This window comes from Orcinus orca, chromosome 7 (genome assembly GCF_937001465.1).
Source record: "Orcinus orca chromosome 7, mOrcOrc1.1, whole genome shotgun sequence".
Lineage (NCBI taxonomy): Eukaryota > Metazoa > Chordata > Mammalia > Artiodactyla > Delphinidae > Orcinus > Orcinus orca.
In genome coordinates, this window is record NC_064565.1 from 82,059,402 (window position 1) to 82,087,382 (window position 27,981).

The 27,981-nt window shown below is 38.9% G+C and overlaps 1 protein-coding gene across 10 annotated transcripts in view; it reads right to left on the bottom strand.

Moving 5' to 3' along the window:
* HECW2 (HECT, C2 and WW domain containing E3 ubiquitin protein ligase 2) overlaps positions 1-27,981 on the bottom strand; it is a 433,118-nt gene that overhangs the window by 318,242 nt on the left and 86,895 nt on the right. The window contains exon 1 of one of the 10 annotated variants that reach the window (XM_049712119.1): positions 17,404-18,338. The exons of 8 other annotated variants lie outside the window; for them this stretch is intronic. The gene's annotated coding sequence lies outside the window, so the exon portion shown is untranslated. Of the gene's footprint in view, positions 1-63; positions 3,766-17,403; positions 18,339-27,981 lie in introns of those variants that run through there. One more of the 10 variants, XM_033400321.2, reaches the window with a different exon arrangement.

The window sequence follows — 27,981 nt, forward strand, 5'->3', positions numbered from 1 at the left end:
TCCACAAACTTTAGAACAAAAAACTTTTTTTTCTAGATAAAACAAGAGAATTTATTGACTCACAAAACAAGCACCCAGGGAAGCTTTGAGCTGCAGGTATGGCTGTATCTAGGGGCTCAGCAGAATGTGGTTTCTCTTTCTCCATCTCTCTTTTTTTTCTTCTGTTGGGTCAATCCCAAGATGATACACTTTTTAGTGAAGGCAATATGGGTTGCCTACAGCTCCAGGTTCACATTCCTCCAGCTATATGTCTAATGGAAATGAAAGTTATTTTTCTTCCCTGTGCTGAAATATATCTTGGGTGAAGAAAGAGTCAGCCTTACAGTCCTGAGAGTGCTGTCCTTTGAAAGGTGAGTTTACAAGGTTGGCCCCTTGGCTGGTACATTGAAACCTGGATTTCAGGAGGTTCCCATCATTTCCTGATTAGAATGGCTCACTTTGTCAAAATTATTTATGCAAACAATACTGTTTATGCTGACAACCTGCCTTCCTCCTGGGAGTCTGGGATTTCAGTACGTGCCAAGCAGAGGATGCCGACGTGACCAGCCCTGATATAAACCCTGGGCAATGAGTCCCTAATGGGCTTTCCTGGTAGACAACATTTCAAATGTGTTGTTACATGTTGCTAGAGGAATTAAGTGCACCTTTTGTGACTCCACTGGGAGAGAATTCTGGAAGTTTGTACCAAGACAGAAAACTTTTTTTGGTGGCTTTCATTAGTTCAGTCTTCAGGTCTAATAAAGGACAACTGTGTGAACTAAGCTTTTTTGTTATTAAGCATCCAGGTTACATGGCAGTATTTAAGAAGTGCACAGGTTTTCACAGGTTGGTAGATCCTCTTGCACAAGACATTATAAAGTACATTTATTTTAATATAAAATAAATTAAAATCTCATTATTATACAAGTTATTATTTTCTCTAAGTTAAATCCTGTCTTGAAAATTTAGGAACTATTGGTGTTTGTTATAGTGCTGAACACTAATATTAATGCAGAGATTACATGTATTTATAACTCCACTCAGATTAAACCTAGGAGCCATTTTCGTTATAAATATGCCATTTATTTTAGAAAGGTGGAACTGGTGGAAAGACCATGGAACTAAAAACAGAAATGGGAGTTCAGATTCCAGTTCTGTCAGTTACTAGCCAATGTACTCGAGCATATCATCATCTCAATGGGCATCAATTTCCCCATCTCTAAAGATAATATTCACTCTGCCTTCATTCTAGAGTTGTAAATTTAATATTTATGAATGATGTCCCATAAGTATGGCAATATTTTTACAAAATTGTGGTGTCTTAACCCCTAGCAATATCTTATATGGTATATATATTAGATCCCCGATATGTAAGTTGAGGATATAATGAGAACACTAGGGATATCTGATTATCAGTTATATCAGCTGATTAAAGAAGGTTTTATTATTGTCTTTTAAGACTTGGCCAGAGCAAAATGTATCCATAAATAAGCAATTTATATATTACAACAATGGCATCATTTTTGACTCACACTCTCTTTTCATATTATTTTGACAGCAAGCATGGCTGCTGTTAGAGAGTATGAAAGATGAACTTATGAGCACTGAGTTAAATTTGTTTCATTTTTAAAATATTTAATTGTAGGTATAGCATTACCTTGCATGTTCTTCACAAATCTCAATCCAGGTAAGCTTGCAAGGTGTCTTTAGGTTGGTTGCCTAACCTTCCAAGTTTAAAGAACCTCATTTTTATCTTAACCTAAAATTATTCAGAGCATCTGTAATTGTATAACACTTCTAAACTATTTCAGGCAATTTGGCTACTATATAGAATCTTTAAGAAGCAATTTACGAAGTGACTCACTTAGGTGACCCAAAAGTATTTTCACATCTGCCAAGTGCCTCATTCGCTCATTCAAGTGCACAGCAAGCACCTATTACATGGAAGCCACTTGGTAGAGTCAAGGGAGATCTGCAATTCCAATAGGACAATATCCTCACCATCAAGGAGCCCACAGGCCAGTGTATCAGCTGCATGAGCACAATAGGTAAGTACCTAACATGGAGATGCTCCCTGGAGCAGAGGAGGACAGCACAGTCTCAGGGGCCAACACCAATTGGAAAGACATTCAGAACACACCGGAAACCTGAGGACATCACTCTCACCTCACTCTCATTTTTCAAGAAATTAAGAGATATAACAAATTCTTAAGCAAAGTCAGGAAAGGAAATCAGTGCTTTCACATATTATTTTAAATGCCTGTCATCTTCTTTGTCTAGGTACCTATTTCACAGTTGCATTAATGTGTATTTTAAATGACCTAAGATGTAAGGCAATGCCTTTAGGAATAAAATTAATTCTTATTACACTTCAATTTAAGGTTTCCAAGTTGAAGCCACTGACCTTAGGAAAAACGATTCTTAAACACAATTAGGCTAGTAGCCTGAAAAAAATTCAGGGAGGAAAAGAAGTACAAACACATCAATGAAATGTATATTAAACTTGAACACAGGGGAGGGTCTTTGAAGCACAAAGTTCAGCAACCTAAAGCCTATGTAAAGGGCCTTCAGTGAGACAGCATCTGTTTCTCTACCACTTCCTAATTAGATACCCACTTGGAAGGTATATTTATACTTTTCTAGAATAAGCAAGGTCACTGCCTCACCATATCGAAAAGTTTTATCAAGAAAATGTCACAACCCAGTTAAAGTCATTTAGCAACCATTATAATTTTTAAAAGTCAGCAGAGGAATTCAAAAGACAATCATTAATTCAACAAATGTTTGTGACATACTATATTAGTTTGCTAGGCTTCCACAACAAAGTACCACAGACTAGGTGACTTAAACAACAGAAATTTATTTTCTCACAATTCTGGAGGATAGAAATCTGAGATCAAGGTGCAGCAGCGTTCACTCTTTCGAGGCCAATTTCCTTGGCTTGTAGATGGCCACCTTCTACTTCGTCTTCACTTGGTCTTTCCTTTGTGTGTGACTGTGTCCTAATCTCCTCTTATTATAAGGATAGTAGTCATATGGGTCAAGGCCCACCTTAATGACCTCATTTTAACAAAATTATCTCTTTAAAAACCCTATCTCCAAATACAGTCCACTCTAAGGTAATGGGGGTTAGGACTTCAACATGTGAATTCTGAAGGGGGCACAATTCAGCCCATAACACATACCTACTCTGTGCCAGGCTCTAGGCTAGGGGTTTATACAAACCAGACCTGAACAACATCGATGCTTCCTCCATCCTGACAGCACTTAATTTTTCATCAGTATCTTTCATGTGTTAGTTACACATATGTAGTAATTTAAGGACAGAAAATTAATAAGCATCAAATCTAATGAACCACAGACTATAACTGATAAATCGTGCAACCATATTGAAAGGAAGAGTAGGAAACAGGAATGAAAGGAGAGGTAAAGGGGAAGGAATGAGCTACTTTCCATGACTAGATCCTAGAGCTTCTGTACAGCACACAGCATGGGCAGCCTTCACTCCAGTCACAAAGCCTACAGGTTCCCAGCTGCCCAGGCAGGCTTTCCTGGGCAGTGCTGTTCAACGGCATTATTGTTGAAGGCAAGTCAGTTTCTGGATGGGCAACTGGGAACCTGTTGGCTCAGTATTCGCCAACTTTAATGTGCATAAAAAGTTCTTCCCATGTGACACACAAAAAATCTTCTACACTCCCTTTTATGATTGATCCAAAGGATTTTTTATGGGTGCTTTGACATAACCTCCAGTGACTACTATATGTACATACGTATATATATTTCTTTTAAAATGTATATTTTATATACATACATGTAAATGTACATATATGTTCCTTAAATATATATTTTATATATCATATATATTTTAAACATAATATACATATATATGTATATATTTCTGAAAATGTGTATTTTATATACATACATATAAAATGTACATATATATTCCCAAATACATATTATATAATATATATTTATTTACATATGTATGTATATATATTTAATGTATATGTTATATACATACATATATTGCTTATATATTCCTAAAATATATTTTATATATTAAATATATTTTAATATGCATTATATCTATATACGTATAATATATATACATCCTTTTAAATGTATATTTTATATACATATATTATACGTGTGTGTATATGTATACGTATGTGTGTATTCCTTAAAAAAGGACTGTCTGGACACATACCAGACAAGTGGTAGAAGGGTAGGTTAATTTATTATCCTCTTGTGCTTTTCTATAACTAATAATTAATCTCCAATCAGAAGAAAATATTACTATTTTAATAAGATAGCAGACAAGGCCTTTTTTCCTTTCCTTTCCTGTATACCTGACAACATTACAAGGAAATTAGACAAACCAATTCCTCTTTCACCTAGCATTTCCCAAGTTAATGGTCCAGAACCACTCTACCTAAAATGTGGTCCTTCAACTGCAGCATGTGTTAACACCTGTCTCTTCTAAGAGGCCTACTCAGAATTTCTTGTCTGTACATTAGATAACCTCAAACTATTTTGCTTCTGGAATTCCTGCACTTTTTATTTTTCTGTGTCTGCTGCCTCTGAGCCTGATTTCAGACAGCCAACCATCCACTTCCTTTTCTAGGGTGCTGTTTTTGCTTTTCAGTGAGAAACTAGATAATTAGATATGTCATCACTGTTCCAAACTTAGAGGTGCCAATCGATCGAGTCTCATGTCACACCTATGGCCCTCACACTCTTATGTGCTTTTATTTTAATGCATGAACTCTGGGACATATACTTTGGCTTCACAAAGGCCTTCTTTGTCCTCCACATTCTCTAAAAGCTGAGTGTGCTGAGGGTGAACTGTGTGCCCAGCACTGCCTAGTGTTCTGCAAGTACTAACCCCTTAAATCCTCGCAAAAGCCCTAGGGGGTAAGAAAAAGAACCCCCATTTTACAGCTAGTGGAGGTGGATCCAGGGTATAAACCCAGGCATGCTTCTTGTCACAGATATGTTGTCAGATACTTGGCCTCAGGGTAAAGGAGGTACTTTTAAAGAAAATAATCTGCCCAAATTCTCTTATCGTTGTGCAAATAATAATCTTGTATATTCACTAGGTCTCGATTTTCATAAAATCCTAGCGATTAAAAAGACCTTCAAAGCTATCTTAGTCAAAGGGTCAAAGCCTTTTTTTAATAATAGATTATTTCCACCTTTCACAGTATAAAAAATAATCCCTGCCTTCACAAAGGAAGAGACCCAATGAGTTTACAATTTTGTTCTCCATTCCCAAACTCAAGGCCTTCTTAACATATGAATATATGTTGAATTACAATCTAATATAGTGGTTTAAAACATGTGTTTTGAAGACTGGCAGCCCTCGTTTGAGTCCCAGCTCTGCAATTTATGAGCTATGTGGCTCTAGGCAAAGCCCTCAACCTCTCTGGGCCTCGGCTTTTTCACTGGCCAGATAGTGGTAACCGTACCCACACCACTGGGTCTTTGTAAGGATGAAATAAAATAACACATGTGAAGTACTTAAGCACGGTACATGCCACTTAGTAAATGCTAAATAGATGTTCGTTCTTTTTTTTTTCTTCTTGGCTGCACGGCAGTCAGAACCCATGCCCCCTGAATTGGAAGCGCAGAGTCTTAACCACCAGATCACCAGGGAAGTCCCTAGATGTTCTTGACATTTTTAAAGTTTCATGCCAGTTCAGCAGTTAGCCAGATGCTCATCTTCACAAAACAGGCCTTGTACGCAAATCAACAGATCATTACAAGAAGCCCTTCAGTTACAAACCCCTTCATTACCTGTTAGGGGACAAAATGGCAGAATGCTACTAATTACTCTTCTAAAATCAGTAAGTACTTAACTAGAAGATTTTTTTTTAAGCTAATTTTATTTTTTAATATTTTTTAACATCTTTATTGGAGTATAATTGATTTACAATGGTGTGTTAGTTTCTGCTTTATAACAAAGTGAATCAGTTGTACATATACATATGTTCCCATATCTCTTCCCTCTTGCGTCTCCCTCCCTCCCACCCTCCCTATCCCACGCCTCTAGGTGGTCACAAAGCACCGAGCTGATCCTCCTGTGCTATGCGGCTGTTAAGCTAATTTTAGCCTCAAAAGATAACTCTTTCTTTGAAGCAAAAATGAGATATTAGCCCTATTGTTCTTGATAACCTAGTTTTCCAAAGAATGTATGCAAATTCTAACTTTCAAAAACCCTACCATTCCATCTTTTTTAATCAAATTTATTATTGGAATTGGAAGACTTTGGACTTAACATTTTCTTTTTTTTAAATTTTATTTATTTATTTATTTTTGGCTGTGTTGGGTCTTCGTTTCTGTGCGTGGGCTTTCTCTAGTTGCGGCGAGCGGGGGCCACTCTTCATTGCGGTGCACGGGCCTCTCACTATCGCGGCCTCTCTTGTTGCGGAGCACAGGCTCCAGACGCGCAGGCTCAGTAGCTGTGGCTCACGGGCCCAGTCGCTCCGAGGCAATGCGGGACCCTCCCAGACCAGGGCTCGAACCCGTGTCCCCTGCATTGGCAGGCAGATTCTCAACCACTGCGCCACCAGGGAAGCCCCATTCCATTTTTTGACTCTACAGTGTCCTATCACCATCATCCTACATTAGATAGCAGACACCTGTTGTGAGGGCTTGGCACTCAGCCTCTCAACTGTAAAATGAGGTAATAGCATCTAACTCACAGGGTTTTGCGGGGATTAAATGACATAGTGAGTGTAAGGTGCTTCATGTAATGGTTTTAAACAATACACAGGAAGCACTTGCTGGATGTAGCTATTATTCATTAATTTTGTAAATCTCTCCTTATAAATTGAACAGCGGAGACCAACTGTTTGCATCTGGTAGTCTATGCAGTTGTGGAAAGCACAGATCTTGAACTGGGTGATGATTATGAAGAATTATGGATATCACTGTTAAGCTATTTCTTAGTAACAAACCCACACTCCTTCTGCATTAAAATATCACAGGGATTCCAGCAAGAAGGCCAATCACATCACAACTCTGAAATGGCATTTGGAGCCTTTGCATTTCCCTAACAGACAGTTTTAGTCACTAATCTCCAAATTTTGAAGTGGTAATTATTTGATATTTGTTAGGTTCTGTGCTAGGATCAATGAGTCCAAAGAAGTATGAGACATTCCTTCCTGTACAAAGCACAGGATGTAAGGCAGGGTTCTCATCCTGGTTGCAAATAAAAATCAGCTGGGGTGATTTAGGAACAGATGATCCCAGGCTTTCCTCAGGCCAATTAAAACTGAAAGCCTCTGGGATGGGGCCTGGGCATCTGTAATGTTTTCTTTTGTTTTAAAGTTTCCCAGATGGTTCTAATACACAGTGAAGACTGAGAACCACATGTGTAAGGAGAAACAGGAGAAGCAGACAAGAAAATTCTGGAAAAAAAGATCAGGCCATTTTATCCCGTTCTATAGACTGCCTTTTCACTCTGTTGTTTTCTTTGCTGTACAGAGCTTTCCAAGTTTGGTGTAGTCCCACTTGTCCATTTTTGCTTTTGTTGTCTGTGCTTTTAGTGTCATATCCAAAAAACCATTGCCAAATCCAATGTCATAAAGCTCTTCCTCTATGTTTTCTTCTAGGAGGTTTATAGTTTTAGGACTTTACATTTAAGTTGTTAATCCATTTTAAGTTAATTTTGATATATGGTGTAAGGTGAGGGTCCAACCTTATTCTTTTGCATGTGGATATCTAGTTTTCCCAACACAATTTGCAAAAAAAAAAAGACTGTCCTTTCCCTACTGTGTAGCCTTGGCACTCCTGTTGAAGATCACTTGACTATACACTCGAGGGTTTATTACTAAGGCCCTCTTTTTCAACACACATAAAGCAAAACTGTGTTCTTCCTGTATATATTATTTTGTAATCTGCTTCTGTCATTTAAAATAGATAACTGATGATGACTTTCCCTTGTAATTTTAATTCTTTTTTATCATTTTAAAGGCTTTTGCCCTGACTGTGAATGTAACACACATGCTCAATGCAAATAAGAAAGGTAAAGAAAAAAAGTGTAAATAACCAGTAATCCCACAAACTTAAGCACTGCTAACAGTTTGGTGCATTAATCCAGAACATTTTCTTTTCTGAAAATGAAAATGTTTTTCCAGATTGTAATCTGATATTTACTGATATCCTACTATTTTCCATTCACTACACTTTTGGTACATGGCCAAGAACTACAAATAAAGCAGCATCTAGACGAATGCCTCACACATAGAAGGCACTCAAATACTTGTTGAATGAATGAAGAGATGTGTGACCTCAATTAATTTAGAGTTAGTCCAGTTAAGAAGCAAACAAGTACAAAAATCACTACAGGACAGAATGATAAATCTTACAACAGAGCTGTGATGGGAGCACCGAAGCACAGAGTAACACTCAAAATGTTAGGTCACTTCCTCCAAAAGAGATGGTGCCTACTTTGAGTCTTAAAGGAGGACCACAAGGGCTTCCCTGGTGGTGTAGTGGTTGAGAGTCCGCCTGCTGATGCAGGGGACACGGGTTCGTGCCCCAGTCCAGGAAGATCCCACGTGCCGCGGAGTGGCTGGGCCCGTGAGCCATGGCCGCTGAGCCTGCGCGTCCGGAGCCTGTGCTCCGCAACGGGAGAGGCCACAGCAGTGAGAGGCCCGCGTGGTGCAAAATAAAAACAAAAAAAAAGGAGGACCACAAGAAGACGGGCAGGTAAAGAAGCAAAGGAAGAGCAGTCAGGAGGAGCAATGTGTCACCAAAACCAAATCAACAAACAAAAAGCATGTTCAGGGAATGGCAGAGTTCATCTGCAAGGGAAGGTACAGTGAGAGTGTGTATTTGTGCATCTCCGTGTGTGCACGTATGTGTGTGCATGTGTGAACATGTTTGGTGGACTGGAGAAGTGTGTGGCGGAACAGCAACTCAGGAAGCTGATAAGGCATAAGGAAGGCAAAACATAGAGGGCTTTGAATGTACCCTCAAGAGTTTCAACTTCATCGTGAAAACGATGGGAGTGATTGAGGGATTCAAGCACGAAAGTTATATATTCAATGTGGTACACAGTCCTCTGGCTATTCTTTGGGTGGGCGACAAGACTGGAAGCTGTAAGGGGTTCTATTGCAGGATTCTAAGTCAAAGGTGATGCGGGTCTAACTCAAGCCAGCACGGGGTGTGGAGAGGGTAGAAGAGGAGAGAGGTCAGATATCAGTTATTAAGGAGGAAGAGCCATTAGGGTATGGTGAGTCACTGGGTGTGGTTACCCGGAGGAGAAAGAGTCCAGACAACTCCCAGGTTTCTGAAAAGCAGGATCACAAAAGTAAAAGCAGTTGAAAAAGAAAAAATGTTGAGTTCCACTGGGGACATGTGGAGTGAGAGGTACCTGTGAAGGATCGAAGGGGAGGGCTCCAGAAAGGGTGCCTTAGAGAAAAGAGATGAGGCCAAGGACAGAGAGCAGAGAACGTGAGCACAAAACGGGACAATGAGGACGATGCGTCAGGAAAAGAGACTGGGAAGGGAAGTGGCCAGAGAGATGATAAGAAGGAAAGGAAGGAGACGGCTTACCACAATAAGAGCCGAGGTTTTAAAAACCAACTAAAAAATGAAAAAAGGAGTTTTAAGAAGAAAAAAGTGATCAAAAATGTGACAGAGGAAGATATTTCGAAAAATAAAGGAGAAAGTAAAAGGCTAGTAAAAGGAGTAAAAAGTAGAAACTCTCAAAACATAAGAAGACAAATCCCTGAATCACTTCAGATCTAGCTGTCTTCTAACATACCGCTCTGTCCTATCGTGTACCAATACCAAACACAGCATCTGTAATTTCCCCACCTACATCACATGGCAATTCTTGTAAATTTTTTTCTTTTTTTTTTTTGCGGTATGCGGGCCTCTCAGTGTTGTGGCCTCTCCCGCTGCGGAGCACAGGCTCCAGACGCGCAGGCTCAGCAGCCATGGCTCACGGGCCCAGCCGCTCCCAGCATGTGGGAGCTTCCCGGACCGGGGCACCAACCCGTGTCGCCTGCATCAGCAGGCGGACTCTCAACCACTGCGCCACCAGGGAAGCCCTCCTGTAAATTTTATAGAAGTTGTGATGGTATCCCAGATCCAGATTCTGGCACCACAGTCCTTGTGATGGTTGACTTCTTTGGGGGGCAGAATCCAACCCAGACCTCAATTACTGCAGCCTTTTGTTATTCTGTAAGGGCCGGAGGCACGGGGGGAGAGAAATAGGGAAGAAAGGAAAGGAAGGAAAGAAAGGGAAGGAAGGAAGAAAGAGAGAGAGAGAGAAAGGAAGGAAGGAAGGGAGAAAGAGAAAAAGAGAAGGAAAAAAGAAAGAGGAGGGAGGGAGGAAGGAAAGAAAGAGAGAAAGAAGGAGAGAAAGAAAGAAAGAGAAAGAAACAAAAGAAGGGCAAAGAGAAATTCAGAAAGTGAGAAAATGCTCTCGAAGCTCTACCAGAGACCTCACATGAGGTCACACATTTCTGTATGCAAACTAACTGGTATTTTCATAGCTCTCCAGAGCCCCCAGCTGAGCTGCTTGCCTGTTTCCCCACTTTAATGCTAGCCAGTGGGACCAAGCAGTCAGACACAGCTTCTCATTATGTCAGAGTACAGGGAGGGTGGCCAAGCTTCACATCGTCGTATGCTGCAGATGCAATCCCCCTGGGCTCAGAGAAAAACTATGACTTTGGAAAAGCCACAAGCCCATGCACTCTGCCAGCATTACACACATGAGTGTTCCTCACAGAAAAATAAAATCAGCAGCAACACTGAGCATCCTCTCAGGGCCCAGGGTGTGGGCGGCAGCCTTCCCCTGGAAGGGACAGAAATGGGAAGAAGACACATAGGATGAAGCACCCTCAATTATTAGTGTACACTCTGCCCTATTTTTAGAAAGGCTTAATGAACGGAATGATATTTTAACCTGGTAACGAAGACTGGGACCCAGCATCCAAGGTAACTATTAAACAAGAATAGAAATGCTCGGTGTTAACCCCTTATCTATGTGATTTCAAATATAAGTTCAGAGAAATTACGCAGCTTCACCTCTACTCATTTCCTCACTAGAAAAGCAGGGCTAATATTAAATCCTCAAACAGAGGATTTAAATAAACTGCTATTATTGCCAAAGTGGTACCATGAAAGATGGGTAAGTACCATTACATCACCGATCTCTGGTAATAACTCAGGCTACCTCATGAAGAAAGGCCCCTTGTTTATTCCTGGAAAATTTTAATGCTATCCAGATTTTGCTTATTAATGTTCCAATATGCTAAGGGTGAGACCTTAGCCCTGAAGTAGAACTGCATGCCACTCTCCAGGGAAATAAATTGGCCTATTCCATCATAGCACCTGCAAAAGGGGTCTCCAGGTAACTGCCTTAAATTACAATCCCACGCCAAGTCAAATGTCACAGAATTTGACTCTGACATAGATGTCTTCTTCTTAGACAGGGGCCAAATACTGGATGAATTTAATCATCTCAAAGCTGTACTATAACCATAAATGTATGGCTTAAATATTTTGATATTGTTATAAGGTAAAATTTGCACATACTACTACAAATCTATTATATCAGTGCATTTACCAGGTGGTATTCCCAAGGGTACAGTATCAATGACATCTATCCAAAATGCACCAGCTTTAACAGAAGTCCTTGGGTCTTTCAGGACACTCATACTGTTATACCAGCTGCCTAGAAAAATGTGAACAAGCCTTAGTTTTTGTTTCTGTTTTTTTAAAAAAGGTATAGTCCTAGAACTACAAATTAACAAATGGGATCGTTTCAAACACCATGATGTTTGTGAAACCCCATTTACTATATTTTTGGTTTTAAACTGGGAAAGTGCACGTACACATTCTATGATTGGGAAATATTCAGTAAGACTACTGTTACCACACTGAGCAACAGAGGTACATGCACGAAAGTTAAGTTTGCTCATATCCTCCAAGGGATCTCCTACTATCCCATTTCTCAAGGGCATATTATAAGAAACAGGATCAAATGCTTTCTTACATTCAAAACAACAAAATACCCAATTTCACTCTTAGAATAAACACCAGGAAGAGTTAAGGCATGTCAGATCATAATCCTGACAAGTATTTCCACCAACATGTAAAGAGCTCTTTTAAAGAGGATCAAGAATAGAAAAAAAGTCTCAAAGCATAGACACAAAACAGTGATTGTATTTCTTCTTTATAATTCTGAATTGATGGACTGAATGACAATGAGCTTTATTCCCTTTATAGTAAGCAGAGGAAATTATTAAAATGATATTATAGAAGAATATGTAATGGCATGGGGAAATGTTCATCCCACTATACACTGTAAAAATAATAAAAAGCACATTTCAAAACAACATATATTATACATTAAGATCCTAAGTTTATTGCAAAGAATACACACACATACACACACCACATAAAACACACCTGCAACCATATAAGCTGAGGCGGGGAAAGGAGTAAAGTTAACGTCTCCAAAATGTTCTCCCTAAATGATTGGGCTGCTAATGAATTTTTCTCTCTTTACTTTTCAGGATTTTCCTATTTTTCTACAATGACCATGACATTTAAAATAAAAATAGCATTTAACCTCTTCTGTAAGTGGTGGAAATTAAATGAGACTGTTCTTGGGTATAGCACAAAACTCAGTGACTACATATAGTTAAGCATTCAATAAATATTATTTTAAAAGTTCAGTGCATAAAAATGCATTCATACAAAAGTTTATTAAAAAGCAAAGGGTAAGATATTACCTACACAGATTACATTGTATTAAAAACTATATATTGACTAAAATAAATTTAAGAAATTTTTGTCTAATACAAATAAAGTTCGTGTCTTTTATTCTTGTAATCTTATTTAAGTTCCTTTTCCTTAAAGTGTACTTATACAGGGAGATGTTTTCAAGAAACATGGAATTTACAGAGACAGTGAGTCCCTGGTATTGTTTTGCTTTGTTAATCAGAATATAGTATAATATAAATTAGTAGGCTTATAGAAGGGTATACTGAACATACTTTTCAAAATGGTGCTTTGTTTTTATGCTTTGCTAGAGGCTGTGAGAAGGTTTTTCAAGGGCTCAAAGAGGGAAATAGAACCACCCTATCATACACAAAGCTATCATTTTCCATAACAAAACACTGCTTTTTTTCTATAGTCCTCAAAGCTATTTATTCTCAAAGACACTGTTATAATTCAGTGGTGTTGGAGGGATGCAGCTAAATTCAATAGGGACTAATGAGTGACCAGGAGAGAGGTCAAAAGAATACACTTCATGGAATCACAAGGTAATAAAAGTCCCATAGAATCAGCATCCTCAATCCATATCCTTTCTTTCAAACCATTAAACTAAAACATTCCAAAAGGAAACAGCCTTGGGATGTGAAGGAGGAGACCACAAGGACGGCGTCGAAGGCTAACTCCTCACACACTCAAGTTTGCCACTGCCATTTCAGCAATCCAGGAGAGCCCATCCACTTGGCCCCCAGCCTTGGGAAGTGGGTCTTGTTAACTAGGAAATAACCCAAAGAAACACTGGCGAGATGGCACAGCAAAAGGTAAAGAATAGAGATGCACTGTCCCTTACTTTCTTCTATTCATTGGATGATACTTTAACCCCCATTATTATAACTGAGGCTCATCTGCAGAGAAGACTACAAAAAGGGAAGAGGTAGGCAGTCCAGGGGAATGAGGTAGCTGAAAATCAGGAGAGCCAAAGGACTTACGTGGTAAGGGCAAGGACACATTTCACAGCCAAGGCTGACTCTACACGGGAGCTCTTTCTCCCATACCGTCCACTCCACTCTCCACTACAACCACGGCAGATCAAGAGGAGTTATTGGCAGCCCTACTTTCCCACACTCAGCTCACTGAGGGAGATGCCGGGGGGGGAAAAAAAAAAAACAACAAAACAGGTGGATGATGGTGGTCGAAAGGTATAAACTTCCAGCTATAAGATAAATAAGTACCAGGTATGTAATGTCCAACATGATTAATGTAATTAACACTACTGTATGTTATACATGAAAGTTATTAAGAGAATAAATCCTAAGAGTTCTCATCACAAGGAAAAAATATTTTTTTCTTTTTCTTTTATTTTGTATCTATATGAGATGATGGATGTTCACTAAACTTATTGAACTTATTGTGATAATCATTTCATGATGGATGTACATCAAACCATTATGCTATACATCTTAAACTTAGACAGTGCTATATATCTATTATATCTCAATAAAACTGGAAGAAAAAAAGACAAACATACACACAAAAGACAGAGGTGCCCAATTGCCTGAGACATCCCATTCACTCTCTGGGCTAAGCACTCCTTGGAAAGGATTTGATTTAACTACTCTTGATAAGCACTAAAAAAAACTACAGCCAAAACCAAATAAAACAAACAAAAAAATTAAACAGTCGTTGTTCAAAGACTGGAGGATGGGGACGCCCCTCTTTCCCTTTATTTGCTCTTCCCTTCCTATTTCACACTCCCCCATCTGTTGCCCAGCAATGACAGGTGATATACTTGCCCACAAACTAAATTCATTCACAAATCTGCTCTCACTCAACACAGAGAATGCCTTCAAAGCACTTGAAAAAGGTTTATTCCAACAAGAATCTTCAGATGCTGCTGGCAGGAATGAGAAATGGTGCACCTACTTTGACAAACAGACATTTTCTTAAAAATTTAAACATGCATTTACCATACAACCCAGCAATTGTACACCTAGCTGTCTACCCAACAGAAATTAAAATACATGTCCACATAAAAGCTTGTACATGAATGTTCACAGCAGCATTATTCGTTATAGCCAAAAAGTGGAAAACAACTCAAATGTCCACCAACTGGTGAATGACTAAACAATATGATATTGCTGATTACAATTCAGCAATATAAGGAAATAAAGTATGGATTCATGCTGCAACATGACTGAACCTCAAAAATATGCCAAGGGAAAAAAGCCAAAACCAAAGCAACACATATTGTATGATTCCATTTAAATGAAACAGAAAACGCAAATCTAGAAATACAGAAAGTAGATTAGTCATTGCCTGGGGCTGAAGGTCAGGAAAAGGATTAACTATAAACGGGCATGAAGAATTTTATGGTGATGATGGAAATACTCTAAAACTGGATGTGGTGATGCCTGTAAAATTCTGTAAATTAACTCAAAACTGTTGAATTATACAGATAAAATGATAAAATGATAAACTATACCTCAACAAAGTTGTAAGAAAAAGAAGTGCACAGTGCATAGACTACCAAAAAAAGAAGGTTTATTCCACTTCTACTGCACTCCGAGTCTAGCTAAGTGCTGTGACATAGCCCCTATACTTAATGAATTTAAAATACAATGGAATGTTAACATTTAAAATAAAAAGCAGAGAAGCTTTAGGGAATTTCCTGGAGGTCCAGTGGTTAAGATTCGGAGCATTCACTGCTGTGGGCCTGGGTTCTATCCCTGGCTGGGGAACTAATATACCACAAGTCGCACCACACGGCCAAAAAAGAAAAAAAGACAAGCTGTAGCCTTCTGACTGACTTGTTTATTAACCAAGAACTCTGTGTCTATCATGCAAGAAAACCAACCACAATCAATCAAAACCAGTTTTCAAGCTGTTATCAGATAGTTGATGTAACTTAAAATAGTAAATCATCTAAATATCATTTGCAAATGGTCTCAATACCAAACTCTTTAGTATTTGAACTGTCCATATATTGGTATAATAATTAAAACAAACTTACCCCAAGTGTACAACTGGCTTCTAAGGTAAAGATAATAATTACAAGGAATAAATGCACTATGATTCCAGATTAGTTCTAAGATTTCACTTAAAGTTAATGTTATACTAACAGATCTGAGAGAAAATTTCATGAATTTTTTTCAAATAGTTGGGTTAAATCTCTGAATCTGGGAGGAAATTTTAACTTTCAAGCCTAAAATAAAATCCTGATTTAAAAATAATATACACTACCATTTAAAGCTTAAAATAAAAACATACAATCTCTTAAGGAAAGCTATCATAGTCAAAAATGTTGCAAAGTAAATAGAGAAAAACAAATGCTTATGCTTGAGAGTAACACTCAGTACAAAATGTGCAGATTAGCACAGAATGTTCCAGAAACAACAGGTACACACTGGTCAGAAAGCCAGTGTCCCTTTGTTACCTGACAGACATCATATAAACTGGCATCTTCCCAGACTACGTGTTTGCATGATGCCAGGCCACTAGACAGAATTATGGCAACTTTCCTACCCCACACTAAAAAGCTCCAGTGTAAGTAAGTTACTCCCACAAACCAGTGGGTACGATGTCTAGTGCCACAGCCAAACCTGCAAGCAGTTTACAGAAGACAGAATAGAAAATAAAATTACATAGTCCATAAGGTGTCAAGCCTGTTAAAGACTAGATTATCAAACTGAAATTATTAAACTCTCCAGCAAATTCATGCTCAGTCAGAAGACAAAGGATTGAGGGTAAAGGGTTGGGGGTGAGGGCACGGGGGGAACTCAGATAAAATACATTTTTCTTGCTGAGGTGCTAATTCAAGGGTGCCACTATTATTACCAAAGTATTCTCTTTCCTGAAATTTGAAAGAAAATTTGGGTGGAAAAATACATTCAAAAGTGATTAACATCAGTAGCAGCAATTAAGTGTTGCATACCTTTTATGTCCGTATCATCCTTCATCTTGCATTGCTTACTTTTGAAGCTGCCAAAGAAACTGCCCTTCCTGAAGAAAAATTTCAGTTAAAAAACTCAACAGAGGGCTTCCCTGGTGGTGCTGTGGTTGAGAGTCCGCCTGCCGATGCTGGGGACACGGGTCCGTGCCCCGGTCCGGGAAGATCCCACATGCCGCGGAGCGGCTGGGCCCGTGGGCCATGGCCGCTGAGCCTACGCGTCCGGAGCCTGTGCTCCGTAACGGGAGAGGCCACAACAGTGAGAGGCCCGTGTACCGCAAAAAAAAAAAAAAAAAACTCAACAGATGTATTTTATTGACAAAAACAACAAAGGCTTTTCAACTTTGTAATGATAGAAAACAGAGATGTAACCTTAAAGATCTTGACTCTTCAAAAAAAAAAGACAGAACCTCTGCTGTAAAGTAGAGGGGGAAACAGAATACAGACCGCTGATTAAAATAAGCACATTCCGGGTATTTCAGGAAAATCTGCCCGAATGTTTCTAATAAGATCAGAATTAGACAGGATAATAAACAAATTCAGTTATGTCTTTGCTACTAATGCAAATACTCTTCTTTTTCTTAACACTGAGTCTCTTGAGTATCTGAATTCTCAATCCAATTATCTTTCAAAGAGTAAATTAGGGAAGTCAGTGTATTAGGTATTGTCCATCCCTTTTTTAAAAACATATGTTTCTTTTGTGTGTCACCAGCCCAAGAGGCGTGTCTGCTCACCTGCTGGGGAGGGTGACGGCTGGGAGCTAAGGCTCCGGCTTCGGAGGTCGGATCCCAGGGAGAGGGCTGGGGTTGGCTGCGTGAACACAGCCTGAAGGGAGCTAGTGCACCACGGCTAGATGCAACAGAGTCCAGGAAAAAGTCTGGAACTGCCAGAGAGGCAGGAGACCTTTGTTTTGGGGTGCGCGAGGAGAGGGGATTCCTTCCCCATGTGCCCACAGAAGGCAGAGCACCGCCTAAGTGAGGTCCAGAGACAGGCATGAGCAGTGGCTATCAGCTCGCACCCCCAGGGACGGGCATGAAACACTAACGCTGCTGCCGCTGGCATCAAAAATCCTGTGTGCAAGCGCAGGTCACTATCCACACCCCACCAGGAGCCTGTGCAGCCCGTCACTGCCAGGGTCCTGCGATCCAGGGACAATTTCCCCGGGAGAACACACGGTGCACCTCACCCTGTTGCAACATCATGCTGGCCTCTGTCACTGCAGGCTCACCCCACATTCCAATTATGACTACCGTATCCCTCCCTCCCCCTGGCCTGAATGAGCAAGAGAGCCCTAATCCGCCGCTGCTTTAACCCCCTCCTGTCTGGGCGGGGAACAGATGCCTGAAGGTGACCTACACGCAGAGGCGGGGCCAAAACCAAAACTGAACCCCAGGAGTTGTGCGAACAAAGAAGAGAAAGGGGAATTTCTCAGTGCAGCCTCAGGAGTAGCAGATTAGATCCCCACAATCAACTTGATAAACCCTGCACCTGAAGAATACCTGAATAGACAACAAATGTTCCCGAAATTGAGGCACTAGACTTTGGGAGCAACTGTAGGCTTGAGGTTTGTCTTCTGCATCTAATTTGTTTTGGTTTTATGTTTATCTTAGTATAGTATTTAGTGCTTATTATCACTGGTGGGCTTGCTTATTGGTTCGGTTGCTCTCTTCCTTTATATATATATATATACACACACACACACACACACACACACACACACACACATACTTCTTTTCCTTTTTCTCTTTTTGTGAGTGTGTATGTGTACGATTCTTTGTGTGATTCTGTCTGTATAGGTCTGCTTTTACCATTAGTCCTAGGGTTCTGTCTGTTCATTTCTTTGCTTTTGTTTTTTTTCGGGGGGAGGGTTTCTCTCCTCCTTTTCTTCTGAGCCGTGTGGCTGACAGGGTCTTGGTGCTCCGGCCAGGTGTCAGGCCTGAGCCTCCGAGGTCGGAGGGCCAAGTGCAGGACACTGGACCACCAGAAACCTCCAGGCCCCACATAATATCAATCAGCGAGAGCTCTCCCAGAGATCTTCATCTCAACACTAAGACCCAGCTCCACCCAACAGCCAGCAAGCTCCGGTGCTGGATGCCCCATGCCAAACAACTAGCAAGACAGGAACACCACCCCACCCACTAACAGAGAGGCTGCCTAAAGTGACAGTAAGTTCACAGACACTCCAAAACACACCACCAGACATGGCCCTGCCCACCAGGACAAGATACAGCCCCACCCACCAGAACACAGGCACCACTCCCCTCCACCAGGAAGCCTACACAAGCCACTGAACCAACCTCACCCACTGAGAGCAGACACCAAAAATAACAGGAACTACGAAGCTGCAACCTGAGAAAAGGAGACCCCAAACACAGTAAGTTAAACAAAATAAGAAAACAGAGAAATATGCAGCAGATGAAGGAGTGAGGTAAAAACCCACCAGACCAAACAAATGAAGAGGAAATAGGCAGTCTACCTGGAAAAGAATTCAGAGTAATGATAGTAAAGATGATGCAAAATCTTGGAAATAGAATGGAGAAAATACAAGAAACATTTAACAAGGACCTAGAAGAACTAAAGGGCAAACAAACAATGATGAACAACACAATAAATGAAGTTAAAAATACCCTAGAAGGAATCAATAGCAGAATAACTGAGGCAGAAGAACGGATAAGTGACGTGGAAGATAAAATAGTGGAAATAACTGCCACAGAGCAGAGTAAAGAAAAAAGAATGAAAACAATTGAGGGCAGTCTCAGATACCTCTGGGACATTAAACACACCAACATTCGAATTATAGGGGTCCCAGAAGAAGAAGAGGAAAAGAAAATGTCTGAGAAAATATTTGAAGAGATTAAAGTTGAAAACTTCCCTAACATGGGAAAGGAAATAGTCAATCAAGTCCAGGAAGCACAAAGAGTCCCATACAGGATAAATCTAAGGAGAAAAACACCAAGACACATATTAATCAAACTATCAAAAATTAAATTCAAAGAAAAAGTAGTAAAAGCAGCAAGGGAAAAGCAACAAATAACATACAAGGAAATGCCCATAAGGCTAACAGCTGATCTTTCAGCAGAAACTCTGCAAGCCAGAAGGGAGCAGCAGGACATATTTAAAGTGATGAAAGGGAAAAACCTACGACCAAGATTACTCTACCCAGCAGCGATCTCATTCAGATTTGACAGAGAAATTAAAACCTTTACAGACAAGCAAAAGCTAAGAGAACTCAGCACCACCAAACCAGCTTTACAACAAATGCTAAAGGAACTTCTCTAGGCAGGAAACACAAGAGAAAGAAAAGACCTACAATAACAAACCCAAAACAATTAAGAAAATGGTAGTAAGAACATACATATCAATAATTACCTTAAATGTAAATGGATTAAATGCTCCAACCAAAAGACACAGACTGGCTAAATGGATAGAAAAACAAGACTCGTATACACGCTGTCTACAAGAGACCCACTTCAGACATAGGGACACATACAGACTGAAAGTGAGGGGATGGAAAAAGATATTCCACGCAAATGGAAATCAAACGAAAGCTGGAGTAGCAATTCTCATAACAGACAATATAGACTTCAAAATAAAGACTATTATAAGAGACAAAGAAGGACACGACATAATGATCAAGGGATCAAACCAAGAAGAAGATATAACAATTGTAAATATTTATGCACCCAACATAGGAGCACCTCAATACATAAGGCAAATGTTAACAGCCACAGAAGGGGAAATTGACAGTAACACAATCATAGTAGGGGACTTTAACACCCCACTTTCACCAATGGACAGATCATCCAAAATGACCATAAATAAGGAAACACAAGCTTCAAATGATACATTAAACAAGATGGACTTAACTGATATTTATAGGACATTCCATCCAGAAACAACAGAATACACTTTGTTCTCGAGTGCTCATGGAACATTCTCCAGGACAGATCATATCTTGGGTCACAAATCAAGCCTCAGTAAATTTAAGAAAATTGAAATTGTATCAAGTATCTTTTCCAACCACAACGCTATGAGACTAGATATCAATTACAGGGAAAAAAATCTGTAAAAAATACAAACACATGGAGGCTAAACAATATGCTACTATATAACCAAGAGATCACTGAAGAAATCAAAGAGGAAACACATGACAATGAAACATGATGGCCCAAAATCTATGACCCAAAACCCAAAAGCAGTTCTAGGAGACAAGTTTATAGCAATACAGTCCTACCTCAAGAAACAAAAATCTCAAATAAACAACCTAACCGTACACATAAAGCAATTAGAGAAGAGAAGAACAACAACAACAAAAAGCCAAGTTAGCAGAAGGAAAGAAATCATAAAGATCAGATCAGAAATAAATGAAAAAGAAATGAAGGAAACAATAGCAAAGATCAGTAACACTAAAAGCTGGTTCTTTGAGAAGATAAACAACATTGATAAACCATTAGCCAGACTCATCAAGAAGAAAAGGTAGAAGACTCAAATCAACAGAATTGGAAATGAAAAAGGAGTAACAACTGACACTGCAGAAACACAAAGGATCATGAGAGATTACTACAAGCAACTCTATGCCAATAAAATGGACAACCTGGAAGAAATGGACAAATTCTTAGAAATGCACAACCTTCTGAACCTGGAAGAAATAGAAAATATAAACAGACCAATCAGAAGCACTGAAATTGAAAATGTGATTAAAAATCTTCCAACAAACAAAAGCCCAGGACCAGATGGCTTCACAGGCGAATTCTATCAAACATTTAGAGAAGAGCTAACACCTATCCTTCTCAAACTCTTCCAAAATATAGCAGAGGGAGGAACACTCCCAAACTCATTCTACGAGGCCACCATCACCCTGATACCAAAACCAGACAAGGATGTCACAAAGAAAGAAAACTACAGGCCAATATCACTGATGAACATAGATGCAAAAATCCTCAACAAAATACTAGCAAATAGAATCCAGCAGCACATTAAAAGGATCACACACCACGATCAAGTGGGGTTTATCCCAGGAATGCAAGGATTCTTCAATATTCACAAATCAATCAACGTGATACACCATATTAACAAATTAAAGGATAAAAACCATACGATAATCTCAACAGATGCAGAAAAACCTTTTGACAAAATTCAACACCCATTTATGATAAAAACTCTTCAAAAAGTGGGCAGAAACGGAACCTACCTCAACATAATAAAGGCCATATATGACAAACCCACAGCCAACATCGTTCTCAGTAGTGAAAAACTGAAACCATTTCCTCTAATATCAGGAACAAGACAAGGTTGCCCACTCTCACCACTATTATTCAACATAGTTTTGGAAGTTTTAGTCATAGCAATCAGAGAAGAAAAAGAAATAAAAGGAATCCAAATCGGAAAAGAAGAAGTAAAACTGTCACTTTTTGCAGATGACATGGTACTATACATAGAGAATCCTAAAGACAGCACCAGAAAACTATGAGAGCTAATCAATGAATCTGGTAAAGTAGCAGGATACAAAATTAATGCACAGAAATCTGTTGCATTACTAGTACAGTTTTGAAACGTAAGACTCAGAGAATATTTATTGATGTTTTCAACAATTTTTGTTTTTATCAATCACAACTGCAATATACTGGTGCTGATATGAGAAACACTGATTAACGTTTTCCATATATATATACATATATATACCTACATATATTTATAAATGCACATGCACCTATATAGTAATTCTCATGTGTTTATATTCTATCAGTATGACTAATCTCAAGCATTTTTTATAATTAGCACACTCATTCTTTTTACAGCATGTTTTCCTCCAAATCTTAAGCCATTTTTCACTCTTCATTTGCCACTGAACTCCCACTGGAGTTAAAAATAATCAAATTTCCAATTCAGATATGCATAGCACTTTTCTTCCAAGGAGCTTATGTTGCTTTATAATTAGTTTCAAATTTAAGTTCTGGTGAGATATCAATAGTAGGTATGAAACACTATATAACCTCACTGGCCTGTAAAACAGAGTAGATATTCTTCCTACAAGTTCACCCCTGAAGAGTGATGGCACTGAGGAGGCCATGTGTTTTGTATGTCACTCAAATGTTAACCTGGTTTTTCTTCATCCATCTATTCTGTATCACACTGGTTATTAACTGTACAGAAATCAGTAATTCATTTTTTTCGAAGCATTTATTCAGTACCTACCATTTACCAGACATTGTGAAAGGCTGAAGGGAAGCAGACTAAAAGGTAAGTCTTGGTACCTGCCTTCTAGGAATTCTCCGTTAAGTGGGGAAGACAGACCCATCCCAGCTTGACAGCACAGACTAGTTCAAACCAGACCGGATGAAGGTCTTTAGGAGCCCAAAGGAGGGAGGAATGTGGACACAACATTAAAAAGCATATCGAATCTTACTCCCAAATCTTAATTCTAGGATCTATAGATTCCCCCCAAAATATGCATTCTGAAATTGTTCAGACCAAATGGCCCCCTTAAGATTTCCTAAGGTAAGTTGGATTTCCTAACCACTTTTAGACTGTGCTTTCGTTTGTCTCACCTTGATTCCTAAAGCAAACAAAGCCTTCCACCCAGGAAAGAAATCCAGGCGGCGAGATTTAACTAGAACTCCATACTAGTAAACACTTATGAGTGAACATCAGGTTTGCATTCAGATACTAGAGACTTTAGGCTCTTCATCTTTGTACCTCAGGGCCCAGCTTAATATCTGGCAGACTGAATGGGAAATGAGTGGTTGCTGACTTGACTGAGTGAATCACAAAGCCACTATTCAGCAATGATAGTACATCAATTCGTCAGGAAGGTAAAGGCACACTGGAACGTCAAGAGCTGCTGTCACTCCCTAATAACTAGAAGTTGTATAAATCCTACATCCTGTTTTTTTCTCCTCTTAACATTCTAGCATAACTGTTTTCTTTTCTCATTTAATTCAAACTTTTCAGCGTGTATCAGTTTAGAAGCTATACAAATACATTATTGCTTGACTATATAATTTTTCTAACTATTCCCACTTATTGGAAATAGCCCAAAGGTCCTCTTTTTGTTCATTTTTATGAATAATATTACGGTGAACATCTTTGTGCGTAAAGTTTGTATGTATTTCTGATTATTTCTTAGAATAGGAACCCAGAAGTGGAATTAAAAGGTCACATTTAAAGTTCTTATGCTGTACTGACAAACTGTTTTCAAAAAAAACTTAAATTCATTCTGACTGCAGGATATAAAAGTACTAATTTCACTGGACCTTTGCCAGCATTAAGCATTCTTAATTTTTTAAATCAATGCTAGTTTGCTAACTTAAACACATTAGACAAATAAATGAAAATAATGCTATTTGCATTTAACAGTTTCAAAGCAAGAGACCCTGAAAAGACTTGGGAATGCAGAAGAAAATAAGCTATTTAGATAGGGGCTTAACTTGGAAAATGACGCTGGATTTATTATTAGAATCCACAGACAGTTTCAGACATCTTTTATCTTTACTGATAACCTTCTCAAAGTCAAATTTAGAGTCCTTCACTCTGCAACTTTTCGTATTACATTGAATCCTAGGCCTTGCTTCTCACTCTTGGACTCAACAACATATTAAAATGCATGCATTCTTTTATTTTACTTTATTTTGTTATCATTATTGTTTTGACTTTTTTTTGTTGGCCTTGCCATGTGGCATGCGGGATCTTAGTTCCCCAGCCAGGGATCAAACCTGTGCCCCGTGCAGTGGAAGCTCATAGTCCAAACCACTGGACCACCAGCGAATTCCCCATGCATTCTTTTAAATGGACAAAAATTAAATTTTAAAAAGAACTTAATATACACTAAACATCAATGTTAACAAAATGCCCAACACCTCTCTAAAGAACTCAAGGAATTCCGGAAAGTTCTTTTCCTCAAAGGTTTTATTTCTTTTAACTACATTATTCTGAATTATTCTGAGTTAAGGATTAAATTGCATGCCCTTTCCGAGAGACCTGATGTTGTTACAACAAAGTTCACCTGTGTATTACATTTCTACTCTTTTCTATAAGCATATGACAAGAGATGGGATAATGAGTCTGAGATTCCATTTCATTTCGAGTTCTAGTACATATTTCGTTCTAACCTTGAGCATCCTTAAAAATGTCCCTCCTCAAAAACAAAACAAAAAAAGACACAGTAAACTCCTTGCTCATAACTGAAATTCTCAAATGAATAATGCTATCTCTATGACTCCAAGCAGTGAGAATTAAATGAGATAGTACATGTGAAAACACTCTAAAGAACTATAAAACTTCCTTTCCTCAAGTTTTTTCACTAAGACCCAGCACTTTAAATTATCAACTTTTAGAAAAAAGAAAGCACAACATATAACTTGATATAACTCAAGATAAAGCAAACTGAAAGCCCAATTCCCCATCCCCTGACCTAAAGACAACATAGGCATTAGCAGTAGGTTGATCTCCTTAATACATAGATACATAAAACACATATATACAAACATATATACACACATAAAATATTCTAAAATTAATTAAAAGATGTGAGCATTTCAAATAATTTTCATAGAAACAATTCCCACTGCTAGGAAAAAAGACCAAACGCTAACAAAGTAATTGTTGCTGCCACTAAAAGAATGAACGGTAGACTTTGGGTTTCACAGAACAATAAAATTCTAAAAACATTCTGCAGACTGACATACAGTAGCTTTATATTTTGTCAAACAAAGGTATTTAAGAGGAAAAAAAAAACTAGCACAATTAACACCATTTTACCACTTTACCATTTAATTCCTTAAGTTAAATAACCTCAGTTTTAATAAAAAGCTCAGTACATTGTCCATGTTTTTCTAAACCCACAAAAATGTTGTCTCAGAACAGCACTGGGAATCACTTACCTAGACTATACTTAACTGAAGGACAACCACTGCCCCCTCCACATCTCCATTTCTTATCCACATTCCCTGCTGCTACTTCTTTTTGTCCTCCACCCTTTCTCTGTCAACAAGGCAGTCACCTATCCCAGACTCAACACTTCAGAAACCAAGGTCAAGGCAGACTTGGCTTGAGGGACACAATGTCCACAGATGGAGGGCAAATTTCCAATAGCAAGGACATCCTTAATTTTCCTGCCCTAATTGGCTGGGTTAAACCATTTCCAAAAGTAAAGATTTTTCTCTTTGAAATATAAATGTAGATAAGGATAAGGAGGAAAGATAAAGTGAGTGCAGATAACAACATAATGAAACCACCTACTTATTTTGATATCCTTGTTCAGAAAGTGGTAATTAAAGTAATAATACACAGAATTTTCATGTAATAAAAAATAAGCTAGCAGCAGCAGAAACACATTTTCTTTATCTCTTTTAAGAAAACCCTAAAATATCAGAATAACTTTTTAAAATTATAAGTTATAAAAGGTGACAAATTTTTTTTATGTTTTCTTTACTGTGAAATTCTTTCAATTTTTGCGTGGTATTAAAGAGATAGTGGGAAGGGATGCCACAATTACAGAAAAAATAATAATTTTTTTAGGAACTAACTACCAATTCTCAAATTAGCACTAGTAGTCTAAGTCCTCCATGTGTTTTTCATTTACATTCATGAGGGCAGAGTTTCTCCTGCTTTAGATTTTTTAAATGCTCCTTTAAAATGTGAAAGATTCTCAATATCTAAGCGCATAAGTATGATCACAGATCAAAACATTAAGTGACTTAAGCTTACGTCTAATTAAATATAAAAGGAAAATGATATCTTCTGGTTTGGAAATATGAATGCTTACACTTCTCTTGAGCATTAGACAGAAAGAGTTGTTGCATAATTTTCTGAAGCCGGAAACAAGATCAGTATATACTATTTTACTAAGTTTCAGTTACTGTACGTTCCTCAAAAAAGGACCATTACACAGGAGGAATCCCACTTCACGTTCTCTTCTGCACTCGCCCCCACCCCGGTCCCCACAGATGATTTAGATTACAAGTGAACTTAATCACTCAAGTCACCTTGAGCTAAGTATTCTTCACTATGAAAACCTTGACTTTCCTTGAATCTAACTCCCATAGTTTTATTTATTTTGAAAATGCTTTCAAAATAGTGCTAGGACTTACATAAAAAGATAGTCATAAAATATAACATTCCCATTTTGCTTTCAAATTTAGTCTCAATGGTCAAAAACAAACACAATAGTTTTATAACATATTTCCTATTTATTTGTCTTCATTTAACCAACTCTGGTAGTGGGGGGCGGGTGTTTATGTTTGTTCTGCTCCTTCTTTCCTTCCTTCCTTTCAACTTAGTTGAACTACATACCATCCTGTAATGGATATTTCTGGTGAAAATGTGAATCAGGATATTATTGTGAAGTTTCCTTCCCTCAGAGAGAAAACATGCTACAGGTACAAAGTCAAACAACAATATATTAACAAATTCACATAACTGTCCCTAAGTGTTACATAACTTTTCAAACTTTGCATGATCCAAGAGGAAAATGGATACTGAAGAGCATCCTGGAACAGCTGACTCTTCGTCTGTTACACATAATCTCACCCCAGTGACGAAGGGAACTTCCCTTCTCTTCCCCTCCACTGGTGAATAATTCCCTCCCTTCCACTGCTGCTCAGATCTCATGACTATTCCTTCTTTCATTTAACAAGTATGTGCCAGGCTTTGTTCTAAGAAACAATGGAGAGCTGGAGCAGTGATGGTCCCTGCCCGATGGAGCTTACGCTGGGTGGAGGGAGCATGCTCTTTACCCAGCCTTGACCCTCCCAATACCAACAGGAGCTGGAGCCATGCTCTTATGCAGGTCCACTGCTACCAACAGAAGGTTCAGGGCAAAAGTACAAACGGAGGCTCACCTCCTCCCATATGTCTAAATACTGAAAGGCTATAAATTAACCTAACAAATATGTTCTATTCTCCTACCTTGACCCTCATAATGACTTGAAAGGCCAGGTCTGAATGGAGAATTCTAACCGGAATGTGACTTGCCGAAGGGGCCAGGTACCCCTCTCTTTCTACCCCCAGCTCTGTCCAAGACAAAGGGCCTCATTCGTGCATACTTGTGGACACGGAGCCAGCTCCTCAAGCCCTATTCACACCTTCTATAAACAACTGCCTTCTAGACACCCCTTGGGCCTAAGGGTGTGCACACTGGCTTCCCTGTCTATCCTTAATAGGAACTCCCATGAAGAGGCCAAGAAGGCCCTAGAAGCAGGCTTGGGGCTTTGGGGCAGGGAAATCCAGTACCCAGAGTGCCTAGAGGGTGTTTCAGAAGGCAGGGCGAATCTAGGCGCAGGCTCCAGGTGGATACATTGCTTGGCCCTGTGGAC